This window comes from Bos taurus, chromosome 13 (genome assembly GCF_002263795.3).
Source record: "Bos taurus isolate L1 Dominette 01449 registration number 42190680 breed Hereford chromosome 13, ARS-UCD2.0, whole genome shotgun sequence".
NCBI lineage: Eukaryota > Metazoa > Chordata > Mammalia > Artiodactyla > Bovidae > Bos > Bos taurus.
The window spans coordinates 45,770,689-45,786,512 of record NC_037340.1 but is presented as its reverse complement, the minus strand read 5'-3'; the positions used below and the strand labels follow the sequence as shown (position 1 = coordinate 45,786,512).

Sequence of the window (15,824 nt, the reverse complement as noted above, 5' to 3'; positions counted from 1 at the left end):
CTACTCTAATCTTTGTTGTTCCCTTCCTTCTGCTTCTTTGGTGGTAGTTTGGTCTTCCTTTCCTATTGCCTTGAGGTGTGAAGTCAGGTTGTTTGTTGGATATATTTCTTCTTTTTTAATGTAGGCTTTTATCACAAGAAACTTTTGAGTATTGCTTTTGTTGCATGTCATCGATTTTGTTATTATGTTATCATTTTCAATTTTTAATGTTTTTATTTTATTCTGTTTATTTAGTTTATTCTTTGATCTTCTGGCTCTTCGAGAGTTTGCTATTTAATTCCCACACTTGTAAATTTTCCAGTTTGTCTTTTTTGGTTTCCATTTTCATTCTATCATGTGTAGAGGAGATGCTTGGGGTGATTTTAATTTCCTTAAATTTGTTAGCACCTGTTTCTTGACCTAACATGTGATCTATACTGGAAAAATTCTCTGTGCTTTTGAAAAAAGCTTGTATACTTCTGCTGTTAAGTGGACTGTTCTGTGTATGTCTATTGGGTCCACTGAATTATAGTGTTGTCTTCTGTTTCTTTATTGATCTTATGTTTTGATGTTGTATCCATTAAGAGACAAGAAAGGATAATATATAATGATAAAAGGATCACTCTACTAGAAAGATATGATAATTCTAAATATATATGCATCCAAGATCAGAGCTTCTCAATATATCAAGCAAACATTGACAGAACTGAAAGGAGAAATAGAAAGCAATACAATAATAGTAGGAAACTTCAATATCCCACTTTCCATAATGAATACATTTTCTGAAGCCTTTTATGTCTGAAATTGTGTTTCTTATGGGTGATAATTTGGTTTGATATGGAATTCTATCTTGAAAATTACCCTCCTTCTGAAATTGAGATAATGTTCCTTTGCCTTAAAGAATGACTATTGTCAGTGTTGTCAGTCCCTTTTTTACTCTTTTGAAGGTGAGTTTTTTGTTTTTTTCTTTCTGAGAAGTTTTTAAGAGCATCACTTTGTCATTGACATTCTGAGTATAGCTTGTGAAAGTCGCTTAGTCAGTCCGACTCTTTGTGACCCCAAGGACTGTAGCTCACCAGGCTCCCCTGTTCATGGAATTCTCCAGGCAAGAATACTGGCGCGGGTTGCCATTCCCTTCTCCAGGGGACCTTTTGGACCCAGGGATTGAACCTGAGTCTTTTGCATTTCAGACAATTCTTTACCATCTGAGCCACCAAGGACACCCTTACTCTTTTAAAGGTGAGTTTTTTTTTCTTTCTGAGTTTTTAACAGCATCATATTGTCATTGACATTCTTAATATAGCTTATTAACTCATAATGCTTGTTGTTGCACTCAACATACTCAGCATACTGAAAACTCATGTTTCTTCAGTATTTAAAAATGCAATTTTTATTTTAAAAAAATAGTTTAACCATAATTTATTCTCTCTTATATTTTCTCCCTTCTCTCTCTGCTTCTCCTATAAAATGTGTATTGCCATTCTTCAGTTAATTGTTTTCCTTCCTAAGATTTTTCTCATCTGTTTTCTATGTTTAACTTGTGCCAATTCTATGGTTGTTTTTAATTTTATAATTTAGTATTCTATTGATTTTTTAATTTTAATAATTCTATTTTAGGTAACTGTACATTTTGCTTTCTCACTAATTATTAAAATCTCTGCATATTTCCTTTCTTAGAGCAATCATTTTTATTTATTGTATGTTTATCTTCCTCAAGTTTTCCATGAAATATTAAATTAACTTTTTAAGAATTCTTTTGGTTCCTTAGTGACAGGTTTTTCGACTTCAGTATTTTTTGTTCTTTTCATATTTATCTTTGTGATGCTTGTTACCCTGCTGCTGCTGCTGCTAAGTCGCTTCAGTCGTGTCCGACTCTGTGTGACCCCATAGACGGCAGCCCACCAGGCTCCCCTGTCCCTGGGATTCTCCAGGCAAGAACACTGGAGTGGGTTGCCATTGCCTTCTCCCACTTATTACCGTAAAATTTTGATAATAGATGTGTACTTATAATTTAACTTGAAAAAAATTGTTTGATATATAATAATGACATTTTTTCCCTTTTCTATCCATTCTGGTAAATCAGTTGTTTATAATAAATAGGAGGCTGTGGGAACACTCTCTGCAGAGAGATTGCCATGTGAATTGCTAAGCTTTTGTTCAAGTTGGCTACATTGGAGGTTGGTAAATTGGTTGAGAACCCTCTCTCATGCCAAAGTAAGGGTTCATCTACCTGGTGTGCCAGCCTTTCTGCTGGGAGCAGAGCCCTCCACAGCAGATTAGCCAGTGCATTTTGAACACACACCTTCTTTGTGTGTGTGCAAGCTGCTTGAATTTGACGACTGACAGTCATGAGTGTATTAATAAAAGAGAACTTGGACAGCCCTTCTGCAGATAATCCACTTATTAAATAACCATCCTGATTCCATCTCTATCCTCTCTGTACACCAAACAATAAGTTGAGGCCTTCTCTAAGAATATTTCCATTTACTTTGAATTTTCACATATTTGTGCATATTTGAGACATTCCCACTTCTCTGCATTGAATCAGTTGAAGATCTTGGGTAGTATCAACATTTTAATAATATTAATTTTCCCATTCCATGAATAGGAGATATCTTTCCATTTATTGTGTCATCTTAAACTTCTTATATCAGTGTCTTGTAATTTTCAGTGTATAGATTCTTTCACTTCCTCACTTACATTTCTTTTTTATAAAAATAACTAGGAACAAATATTAACCTGCTAATTCTAGCAACAGAAATATAAATATTTGAATTTGTTTGTATATTTTTCAAATTTAACAAAATGTTTTCCATATAATTATGAAGATTATTTAAATTTTTCTAAGGATCAAAAATAAATCTTACTTTATGCTTTTTTATATTTGTGTTTTTTGGTTCACATTTGAAACTAAGCTGATGATATGTTATGTGAGTTTCCTAATGAATTTTCTCTTCATTGAATTAATGAAGTGATAAAGTAAAACCTAGTGAGACCTTATGTAGTTAAGCATGTTTCCATTAACAGACATTGAATTGTTACAGAGAAGGAAGAACCTATCAAGGTTCTAAGGCATATGCATGTTGGCTTAAGTGGTAATGAATTTATTATAGAAGCAAGGTTTGATAATCCGTCCTAATACATGTCCTAATACAGTCCTAAAGAAGCTGTCTTTACAAAGGCATGTGGTCATACCGACCTCTTTTCTGGTTTAGGAATGTATTTTCTAGGCAGGGAGAGTTGATACCTACATGGAGAGAGACCATCATCCTCTTTTGCCCAGGTATCTATCAGTCTGAGTCAAATAAATAGATTGAGAATCAGGTGACTTTAGATTTAGAGCATTTGCGTTGTTGAAGCCATACTGTGGAGACTCTAAACTTCCAAGTTCCTGACTTTCTTTCTGGAAATGCCCTGAGATGGAACTGGGGTCCTTCTGTGTGACAATGTGTGTCACCGGCCTTGTAAATTAAATTCCTGAGCATTATCACCTCCCAGCTCTATCCCGCCCACTTGGAAAGATTGAAACACAAGTTTGATACTGCAAACAAAAAGTTCCATCTTGGGGCAGAGATGTCAGCAGATGTATTTAAATTCACAAGACATAAATATCATATCACATTTTCAAAAGAGCGTTTGGGGGCCTATTCTTCTGTTTCATTTCATAAATTCCCAAAGACAGTGAAAGACAAAGCAGATGAGCTTAATTATTATCTTCTGCTTGAGCATGCTGTGAGAGGAGATTAGGGGGAGGGAGAGGAGGAAGAGATGAAAAATCCCTGACACAAATGAGTATTTAGCTTACATTTTGAAACCATGCTGTTTCTGCCAGCTTCAGTTCTCTCTCTTTGGACACAGAACAGACCCAAGCTCTTCATTTTTAGCTCAATTATGTCACTGTCTACATTTAAGGCACGTTTTCTCCTAGGTTTCTGATATCTCCAAATGTCCTACACTGTATAATTCTGCATAGAAGGAATTAAATATGATTAGGTTGAAACATACAGAATCCTGCTGTAAGGACTAAAACATACCCTTACCATTCTTGCCATTGTGCTTTAAGCATGTGAAATTCTAAGCTTTGAACTTAGCAGTCAAATAGGTACCACGATATCATCGAATTGCCAAATTCAATAAGAAATAAGTCCATACAGACTGCAAAATGAGCTGCCATATTTAGATAGCTATTTCAATTCTCATAGAAATAGCTTGGTGAAAATACTTTGTTTAGTGCTAAAATCTAAGAATGACTCAAAGTAATGCAAGCCAAAAATTATACATATCCATGCCAACCAACAGCAAACGTTTGAAATCAATGCCCTCTTTCATTCCTCAACAGCTTCCAAGCAGTAACTGGCATTTAGAGAAGGCCCATAAAGAGAAAGGCAGGGGCTTGTACCCTCTTTCTTGGAGCACTCCCGGTGTGCCCTGCTTCTGTCCTTGAACCTTTCCAGTAAAGCCCTTGAGGGACCTGCAGAGTGGGCGCCTTTTCACTCTGTGTCCCGCTGAAACTTTGGTGTGTCAAAGACCCCAGTGTCTGTATGACTTAGGAGTAAGCCCAGTCTCAGACCTTGATAGTGACCTCAGAAGTTCAAATCTGGGATCTGGAGTCACAGTGAAAAGTGAAAGTGAAAGTCATTCAGTTGTGTCCGACTCTTTGTGACCCTGTAGACTATGCAGTCCATGGAATTCTCCAGGCCAGAATACTGGAGTGGGTGGTGTTTCCCCTTCTTCAGGGGACCTTCCCAACCCAGGGATCGAATCCAGGTCTCCTACATTGCAGATGGCTTCTTTACCAGCTGAGCCACCAGGGAAGCCCAAGAGTACTAGAGTGGGTAGCCTATTCCCTTCTCCAGTGGATCTTCCTGACCCAGGAATCAAACAGGGGTCTTCTGCATTGCAGGCAGATTCTCAGATGTTGATTAAGGTGCTGTGACCCAGACTGAAGAAGCAAATACCAGCAGAAAATGTTGTGAGATCTTCACCATCCATGCTCATGTCCTTTTCATGGCTACTTCACATGGAGAAGATGAAGCATCCAGAAAATTGTGAAATTTTGCTTTGAAATTAATTGCTACTTATATGCCTTCTTTCAGGCTTCCCAGGTGGTGGTAGTGCTAAAGAACCTGCCTGCAGGAAACATAAGAGACACCAGTACTATCCCTGGGTCAGGAAGATTCCCTGGAGGAGGCCATGGCAACCCACTCCAGTATTCTTTCCTGGAATATCCCATGGACAGAGGAGCCTGACAAGTTTCAGTCCATGGGATCTCACAGTTGGGCACATTTGAAGCAACTTAGCACACACATACGCCTTCTTTATCTCCTTCATCTTACACGGCATCCCCTTCAGACGCCTTCACGCAGTGCTCTCTGTCCTGGAGCAGTGCTGAGAAAATACTCCAGTGTCTCGGGTAGGGTCCCCTGGGATGGCAGTGCACCCATGTGGCTCGCTCTTTATTCCCCCGCCCCTCGAGCTCCTCATGCAGCAAGGCCGCTCTGCACATGCAGGAAGCTGTGGTCCTCCGTGGAGATGGCATTATCAAGAGCTCTGTGAGGTACAAAATGTCTAGTCCTGCCGCCTGCATCCCTGAGTCAGCAACAGCTCTGTAAAGGTCCCCTCTGCCTGCTGGTTCTGCAGGTGGGCCCTTGTTCTCTCAGCCACAGCCCTTGACAGGTGACCAGACTGAGTAGCCAAGGAGTGCCCCCCAAGTCCCTTATAAGAGCTTGACATTAGCCCTGTGCCGTGTCTGGGAGAAAATGGGGACCCAGGGGGCTTTCATTTCACTGAAAGAGCAGACTTACAAGCCAGTTTACCATGGGTGCAACTCAGACGACAGTCATTTCCTCCCATTTGTTTTCCACAGACTCACCTCTAGCTAACTGTTCTGTTGTCTGCTAACACCGTGCAGACGTGTCCATTCTGTAATTTTGCTGTTAATACTGAGCAGGTAATGAAAACTCTGGACATTTACATGAATAAGCAGCTGGAAGGAGTGAGACCTAACTACTCCATCTCTTGTTGCCCTCAATCCATGAAGGGGAGCCCTGTCAAACATATTTCCCGTTTGGTAAAAAAGATCTTCCTATAGAAAGCTATGGGAAAAAAGGAAAACTGTAAAACATGAATAATTGGAAGTGAAAATAATTAAACTTTAAAAGTTCATTCAAGAGAGTGATTAACATAAGGACCCTGATATAATTTTAAATACTGAATTAGGAGACCATATTGGGAGACTGCTCTATGACATGGAATAAAGTGATTAAGAAAAATGAATATTATGAGAGAAAATGTGAGGGCTGTGGAAGAGTGTAAACCAAGGCGTGTAAATCTCTGCAAGAAGTCCAGATGAGAACAGAGTAATCAGAGACATGGTAATCAAAAACACAATGAAAAAACACTTTTCTGAGGTGAAAGTATACTCAGTTTTCCAAGTTGAAATGTTTCACTGAGTGTAGTATTTTCACTTGAAAATAAATAAGATAAACATATTCTGGTAAAATGCTTTTAAGGATGAAACTTCCAAATAGAGAAAATACATTATGTACAAAGGGAAGAAGATCAAATTAGCATCAGTCTTAGTAATTATTAACTCTGATAACAGTAACACCTCGCAGGAAACCATGAAGGTTGAATTTATATAAATATCCTAGTTCATTCATTGGTTAAAAAAAAAAAAAGGCTGTGCAAGTTTTGCATTTGTTATTGTCATTAACAAACGGTAATTGCCACAGTAGAGAAAATAGTGTTTGTACCAACAGGAGATTGCCGAGTTGTGGTCTGAGCATTTTAGGACGGGTTACAGTGTTCTTTACATCTTTCAGGGGAAAAAAAGACATTTCAGATGAACATTAACCAGACACACTTTTAGAACTGCAGATACTTGTGAAATAAGCATCTGAAATCTGTCAAAGTAAAACTGAATCAGGAAAAAGAGCCAAAGGCAATGGCTGACATGACAGAGTAAGAGCGATGAAATGAGTACATTTCTGATGTTAAATTTAGAAAAATTGATAACAGTAATTTTAAGCATAATGAAGTTGTTAGTAATGTGCTATTGCATTTTCATAATAAATATATTATGAAAATGAGCCATCATCTAGCACTAAAAGTCTGGATAAGTTAATAAAATAGGGATATAGGATGAGAGAGCAACAGCCTAACCTCTTACTGAAGGTCTCACAGCGGGATATTATGTATTTCTTGATTTTGTAATTATAAGGTGAAAAAAGTGAAAGTGTTAGTTGGTTAGTTGTGTCCAACTCTGCTATCCCATGGACTGTAGCCCACTAGGTTCCTCCGTCCATTGGATTCTCCAGGCAAGAATACTGGAGCAGGTTGCCCTTTCCTTCTCCACGGGATCTTCCCAACACAGGGATCGAGTCTTTACCACCTGAGCTGCCAGGGAATACTTTTGTTTAATTATGCTTCACTCGTAATGCAGTCCAATAGTGAAATAAAAATAGTAAAAACCATTTATGGAGATATTCAACAACTCAGCCAAAGCAAGGGAAAGAAACTGATGAAGAAATGTTAAGAAGAAAATATAAAACATGCCATGAATAAGTCCTAGTACAAAAAAATTTTACAAAGGGAATTTTTTAAAAATAAAGGTATAGGATTTATAATATGAGTATTCCATGTAAAGGTGTAATTATTTTTTAATTTATGTATCAAAGGCAATAGTACAAAATTATTAGTATTTTGTTTTACCTCACTAGGATGTGAAATAAAGTCTATTTTATTCTTATTAATATGCAATTTTTGTTGTTCAGTCTCTAAGTCATGTCCAACTCTTTGTGACCCCATGGACTGCAGCATGCCAGGCTCTTCTTCTATCCTCCACTATCTTCTGGGGTTTGCTCAAACTCATGTCCATTGAGTCAGTGATGCCATCAATCATCTCATTGTCTGCCTCTGTCTTCTTCTCCTGCCTTCCGTCTTTCCCAGCATCAGGGTCTTTTCCAGTGAGTCACCTCTTCGCATCAGGTGGCCAAAGTATTGGAGCTTCAGCTTCAGCATCAGTTGCAATTTTATGTATGTTTGGCTGTACATGTCTAGGCTGTACAGTTTGGTTAGTTTGTATTCACCTGTAAAACCAGGACCCAAATCAAGATAACTCAATCTGGTTTATCTCAGTATGTAAACCATGGTGACTTCACCCGTGAATCTCCCTAACAGGGTGTGTCCCTCGGCCTTTATCCTTCTTAGATTGGGAGGGTTTGTTCCCTAGGGCTGCTGTGACTCGTATCCTAGCCTGGGTACTTTAGATGTCAGAATTTACTGTCTCACCATCCTCAGCCTAAAACTGAGGCCAAGCCATTAGTAGGGCTGCTTTCTTCCGAGGCCCCTCTCTGTGGTGTGTAGATGGTCATGTTCTCTCTGTGTCCTCTTGTGGTCTCCCTCTCTGCATGTCCTCATGTGTCCTCATCTCCGCTAATAAGGACCCAGGTGATATGGGATTAGGGCCCCACCCCAGTGACCTGATCTTAACTCAGCCACCTCTTGAAAGACTTGGTCTTCAGACGTAGTCCCATTCCGAGCTCATGGGAGTTAGACTTTCACATCCGACTTTTAATGGGACATAATTAAACCCATAACAGTAGGGTTTCCCAGAATCCCAGTTTATCTAGTGGTCGTGTTTTATACCAGCCATCAATCTTAGCTCACTACACCTCAGCTCATTCGCTGGCAAATGACTTGGTGATTACTAATCACTTGTTCCTTCCTCACATGCATTTATTGCTTCTGAAAGCATTCCACTTAACCCAAGGTTGCTGAGTGTTTGTGGAGTCATGGAAGCTGAGTAGAGAGGGACCTATGCTTGGAATCCTACATACTCGGACCCTGAAGTCAGGTCTTTTTGCAGTGGGGAGAGAGGGAGGAGGTGAGGACCCCACACCCTAAATACTGAGAAATTTCTTGGTGGTTTAATACTTAAATTCTTAAACTCTCACAAGTTAAAATTGAGCTTTACTATAAGTTGTTCCCAGTCCAGTAGAGCAAACTCACGCAGCCTCCTCCTAGATTTGGGAGAAAGTGTGAGTGTTGATTGTTGTGTAGCAATGTGGGGTTTGTGGCTGCATGTGTGGCATCATCACACTCTAGCTAATTACCTAATACAGAAGCTGGTTCTAAGGAGTAAAGAGTTGACATGACAAACGTCCTTCATGCATGGCCTGGCATTTGGGCTGGAGATGGGAGTGTAAGAAAAGCTATGAGCAAGTTGTTGGAAATGATTGAGGAAAAGATGCTGAGCAAAGTGTCACTGGAGGCTGCAGAATGGTGAGCCTGTTATGTGGTTGAGAAATAATTACTGTTCTGCCATTTGCAGTAACTTGGAAGATGGAAAATATCCCTATTGAACTGTTAGAATTGGCTAACAGGACCTCCAACCAAAGTGTTGAAAGAGCTTGATTTCAGGTGACTATTAGAAGGTTTGAAAAGCAAAAGATGAGTGAAATAAAAAGCTGGCCAGTTTTTAATTCAAATTTAGAGGGGATGTATAGAGGTCTGCTCTTGTGGGTTTGGAAAATAAAGCTGTTTCTCATCTTTCATCTCTCTCCAGCCAGCAAAGGGCTCTCAAAATAATATGTAGCCTGGGGCACAGATCAAATCAATGGTGTGGCAGTAAGAACCTTTGTTAGGATCTCTGGAAGATGTGAGGCAGTGCCTAATAGACGCTTTGAACCAAACAAAGGACCTCAAAGGCTGACCCCCAACGGCCTGACAGGTCCAGGAGAACACAGATCAAGACTAAAGAGAGAGTTTGTTTAGGAAAGAATTGTGAGTTTGTCCTTTTTTTTCAAATGGATTGAAATTGAATCAGGTACAAAGACGTCTGCAGGGTTTTCATGGGAGTTTCACAGGCCACAGACATGGACTGAAAGGCACTGAAATTATCCAGATACAGAAAGAGCTCTGGGCTCCAGCTTTCCTTGGACAGGAAGCAGACTGAGGCATCTGCTCAGCTGCCAACATGAAGCATTTCTGTAGAATGAGTCTTTTAAGGTGATGGGAAGGAAGGACAGATGTCTCCAAAACTGAATCCAAACAGCAAAGAGGCCATTTCCAGGACAAACAGGACCTGACTAAGGCACAGGCATTCCCAGAAAGGGAATCATGTCAGCGTTTGCCCTGCATGATTTCAGACTTCCTAAGGAACAGAGACTGCTTTGTGCTTTTTCTTTTCTCCTCCCCCCACCACCCCCTTTTAGGCAGTCTTCAGTCGGGCCTCTGTCCATGGTTGTTATGTCTCCTCACTGTGTGTTTGGGCGGAGGGAGGCAGAATACATCGTCTTTTCAGCTTTCAGGTCTCCAAACCATGGACTGTCTCCAGACGGTGGGCTATGCACCTTTTTTCAACCATGTTTTCAGGAGCTTCACGTGGGTGCCTTGAAATCAGCCATGGCAGCAATATTTCCATCACAGAGATCAACCGATGCTACAAATCAGGGTTGTTTTCCCCAGAAGAATTAGTTGTTAAATATTTATGAGCACACCACTCACTACATCTAGATGAAGAAGAGCCACTTCTGAACCTGATAAAGATTATAAGGTCTTCAACTTCAAGCCTGACACAGTGATTGAATGAGACTTTAGAAGGTCTTAGGAGTGTATTTTACACAAGGGAGAGTGAATAATTGATGCCAGAGCAGGTGATGGTAGATTGATTGAATGGCCTCCTTGGCTCCACTCCCTTCTCAGTATGAGCATTTCATCCACCCCAAGGCAGATGCTGTTTTCTCAGCCCTGAATCGGGTGTAGAAGGTAGAATGGTACACGGGGGCCCTACGGGTCTTGTTCCTTCTGCCAGCCAACTTGCACGGTTCCTTTGATTTCACCTGGAAACCTTTTCAGATGGTCTGCTGGAGAGTGAGTGTTCACATGAGCTACAGTTAGATTGTCTCAGTTGGGTCCTCCTAGGTAACTCTTCCTAGTGACCAGTGAGCTGGACAGACATGTACCACTAAGCCCAACCCAGAAGACCAGAACAAGCTGTCCCATATAATCTGAAATATTTGTGGATAATTATGTGGACATCCTTTGATTCTTGAGTTAGTCTATACATAACTGGAAAATTGCAAGTGAGTTAGAATTTTTCTATTTTGAAACATTAGACTTGTAGGGACTTAAAAGTTGTCTGGTAAGTTGTTGTGTATATATTTCTTCCTAAGGGAGGACTAAACTATTGATCACTATATATTATGTTCGTCATCATTCTACATATTTTAAAAGCAGCAATGAAAATATTCCAGCCTGAAGGATTTTTAGCTTTACCTGAACAAAATGTTTGCAGCAGAACTGAAATATTCTTTAAGATACGTGTCTCACTTTGGTCTTTCTGCAATTACAGATCCAATTCTTCACCCAACTTTATAATCTTTTACTCTAACTGGAAGTGATATTTCCATGCAGACTCAATTCAGTTCAGTTGCTCAGTTGTGTCTGACTCTTTGTGACCCCTGGACTGAAGATTATGTAAATACTATTAGCTTAAATTCTAGATAAACTATTATACTGTATTGAACATTCACTCAGGGTAGAGTCTTTTCAAAAAGTAAAATTAAAAAGAAAACTTATACCCACCACCAAACACAGTTATCCCAAGCATTCATTCCATGATTTGGGTGTTTTGCTGTCTAATTAACAGTGCGTTTCTCAGAATTAGATCCCCAGGTAGTATATTTTTAATATCAATTACTTTACAGGCTAGATTTAGAAAAGGCAGAGGAACCAGAGATCAAATTGCCAAAATCTGTTGGATCATAGAAAAAGCAAGGAAATTTAAAAAAAAATCTACTTCTGCTTCACTGACTACACTAAAGCCTTTCACTGTGACTCACAACAATCTGAGGAAAATTCTTAAAGAGATGGGAATACAGACCACCTTATCTGCCTTCTGAGAAATCTATATGCATGTCAAGAAGCAACAGTTAGAACTGGACATAGAGCAATGGACTGGTTCAAAATTGGGAAAGGAGTACATCAAGGTTGTATATTGTCACCATGCTTATTTAGCTTATATGCAAAGTACATCATACGAAATGCTGGGCTGGATGACTCATGAACTGGAATCGAGATTGTTGGGAGAAATATCAACAACCTCAGATATGCAGATGATACTGCTCTAATGAAGAAAGCAAAGAAGACCTAGAATCTTTTGATGAGGGTGAAAGAGGAGAGTGAAAAATCTCGCTTAAAACTCAACATTGAAAAAACTAAGATCATGACATCCAGTCCCACCACTTTATGACAAATAGATGGGGAAAAATTGGAAGCAGTGCCAGATTTTATATTTTTGTGCTCCAAAATCACAGTGGATGGTGACTGCAGTCATGAAATTAAAAAGACTCTTGCTCCTTGGAAGAAAAGTTATAACAAACCTAAACAGCATGTTAAAAAGCAGAGACATTACTTTGCCAACAAAGGTCCACCTAGTCAAAGCTATGGTTTTTCCAGTAGCCATATACAGATGTGAAATTTGAACCATAAAGAAGGCTGAGCACTGAAGAATTTATGCTTTTGAATTGTGATACTGGAGAAGACTCTTGAGAGTCCCTTGGACAACAAGGAGATCAAACCAATCAATCCTAAAGGAAATCAACCTTGAATATTCACTGAAAGGATTGATGCTGAAGCTGCAATACTTCGGCCACCTGATGCAAAGAGCCAACTCATTGGAAAAGACCCCAATGCTGGGAAAGATTGCAGGAGGAAAAGGGGGTGACAGAGGATGAGATGGCTGGATGCCGTCACCGACTCAATAGCCATGAAATTCAGCAAACTCTGGGAGATAGTGAAGGACAGGGAAGCCTGGTGTGCTGCAGTTCATGGGGGTTGCAAAAGTCGAAAACAACTTAGTGTCTGAACAATAGTAAAAATTGTAAAACTGGTACTAGAATTGGGGATAATTTATTATTTCTTATATATATTATGTCTTTCTTGAGTAAGTCACTCAGTCATGTCCGAATATGACTTTGCACTGTAGCCCACCAGGCTCATCTGTCCATGGGATTTTTCAGGCGACGATACTGGAGTGGGTTGCCAATTCCTCCCCAGAGGATCTTCCCAGGCCAGGGATAGAACCAGCATCTCCTTTGTCTCCTGCATTGCAGGCGGGTTCTTTACCCACTGAGCCATCAGTGAGCCCCTATTATTTCATATATATATATAATAGGGATTTCATATATATATATATATATATATGAAATAATAGGGGATATATATATATAATATATATATTATGCCTTGCTTGAATCTCTAAAAACAGTTCATTATATATATAAAACATATTAATGTATATATAATATATATTAAAAGCATTATATATTATATATATATATCATGCCTTGCTTGAATCTCTAAAAACAGTTAACCTCCTTTTTCCAAAGGTAATATTACCATTCTGATTACAATTAAGTGGCAGTTAAGAGTAGGTAAGTATACAGCATAAAGTGAGTTATTTCAGAACAAATTCTTTTTTCCTCTCTTTGTACCTCTCAGTGTGTCATGGAGTCTTCCTTTTTCTTCTCTCCTTATAGTTCATTTTTGTTCTTACTCCTGTTAAATCTGTGTAGGAGAACTGTGGTGATACCAGGTGTAAGAAATACAGTTCTTGAGATGAAGATGGCTGTGTTTAGTGACCTCCACACTTTTCAGCCTGATCATTCTATAGTTTCCAAGATGAGTTATCAGCACTTTCTTTTCTTAACTTCTGTTTCTATGGCAACATTTCCTCCTAGCTCGCCATCTGTATGCCATTTATTATTCTGTTACCTACATTTACTTATTACCTGTTATTTTTTCACATCAGTGCATTACTTCTTTTTCTGTTCCCTCTTACCTCGCTCCTGGCTCCAGGGTTTGAAGAATTTGGCTATCTACACACCAGCAACTCCAGAGTCAATATTTATAAAGATGGGCACATGCTTTTCCTGGCCTAGATTCTTCTCCACTTTCTTCTCCAACCTCTTCATTAATAAAAAACATTCGTTGTAACCTGTAATTTTGTTCAATGTAATTTAGCTTGTTTCTAGCTCAGTTTAAAAGTCCCAGTGTTGACACATAACAGCACAGGAGTTCTGGGTACTGTTACTAAGAAACACAACTCGAGTTCATATGGTTCAGTTCTTGACTCTTACAGAAATTATTTTCTGCTGAACACTCTTCTCTTTGCCAGCAGTAGGGTTTTTTTAATTTTTATTTTTCTCCTCTAACATTTTGAAGAAGAAAGGGGAGGGGAAGCTCTTCGTCTCTGACAATTTTCTAGCTTTTCCAGTGAAGGCATGTGATGCTGTCAGTTTATTTCTAATTAACCTCCCACACTCTGAGTCTGTGTAAATGGTTTAGCATGATTCGTGGTCTTGAACTTTTATGGAGGTTAGATTATTTTGAACTTCAACCACATATGCTAAATATAGTCAATGCGCTTAGTGCAACCATCACAGATTCGAACAAAACACAAGTTTTATACTGTTTTAGCTGGTAAATGGTGCTTTGAGCAAGCGAGAGAATCCAGTTCTGAGGAGACTTGGCAGGACACTGAGTGGTGCTGACCAGTGAGAGGCTCAGAGGGACTCGACTCACTGGGCATCTTCAGGGCAGATAGAGGAGGGAACCCGAGGCAGCAGTAGGTGGCCGTTATCCATTGCAAGAATAATTGCAGTAAGATAGTCCTGGCTGCAAGAAATTGTCAAGGGAGGAGTTACCTAAAACGAGTGGTGGTGATAAAATCAACCCACCAAGTGAGTTACAGAATCCAGTAAATAGCACTAGACATTTATAGACACATTCAGATCAATTTGCAGAACTTTGATGGTTTCAGTTCAGTTGAATTCAATCGCACAGTCATGTCCAACTCTTTGCAACTCCATGAACTCCAGCACGCCAGGCCTCCCTGTCCAACACCAATTCCCGGAGTCCACCCAAATCCATGTCCATTGAGTCGGTGATGCCATCCAACCATCTCATCCTCTGTCGTCCCCTTCTCCTCCTGCCCTCAGTCTTTCCCAGCATCAGGGTCTTTTCCAATGAGTCAGCTCTTTGCATCAGATGGCCAGAGTATTAGAGTTTCAGCTTCAACATCAGTCCTTCCAATGAACACACAGGACTGATCTCTTTTAGGATGGACTGGTTGGATCTCCTTGCAGTCCAAGGGACTCTCAAGAGTCTTCTCCAACACCACAGTTCAAAAGCATCAATTCTTCAGCACTCAGCTGCCGGGGTCCAGCCTCGGTGGATCCAGGGAAATTAGAAGGAGAGACGGCATCGGTGAATACACTGGCTTTAATTAGATATTAATTAGAGATATAGAGAGTAATAGAATGAGGATAGCTCAGCAGGAAAATTCAGTGGAGAAAAGAGGCTGAGTAGCTTGGTTTACGCGGGAAACCAATAAAACTTCAAGACAAGAAGCTTGCACCACTTACGTAGGCTGCAGGCATCCTTCCGTTCTCCAGAAGGAGAGGAGACACTGAGGCCTCCCTGGTCAGATCTTAGAAGCCCAGGCAAAATTAGTAAGCTTGGTGGGCTCCGCGCTCCAGATGGAAACTCAGCCAGAGTTTGAGAGAGAGAGAGAGACATGGGGAGACCAGTATTTCGAGGAACTGATCCCCATCCTTTATTTTCCAGGGTCTGTTTTTATACACTGAGGTGTTATACAAAAGTCACGTGGGGTCAGCAGTCCTGACTTTTATTAAAGTCAGGTGCTTCATACAGATGTATACAGAGGTCTTAGGGGTGTTACATTATCTTCTGGCCAGGGGGCCTGCTGACAATTTATGACCCTCTCCTTGTGACAGCAGTCAGTCAACATTTATTTCTCCAGGGGTGATTATTCTTAA

General features: G+C 39.9%; 1 long non-coding RNA gene across 1 annotated transcript in view; it reads right to left on the bottom strand.

Annotated features, from left to right (window-relative positions):
• The window catches only part of LOC132346914 (uncharacterized), a 32,203-nt gene extending 18,201 nt beyond the window's left edge, over positions 1 to 14,002 (bottom strand). Inside the window, exon 1 of the long non-coding RNA XR_009496913.1 lies at positions 13,479 to 14,002. This is a non-coding gene — a long non-coding RNA (uncharacterized lncRNA). The remainder of the gene's footprint in view (positions 1 to 13,478) is intronic.
• Positions 14,003 to 15,824: the final 1,822 nt, after the last annotated feature.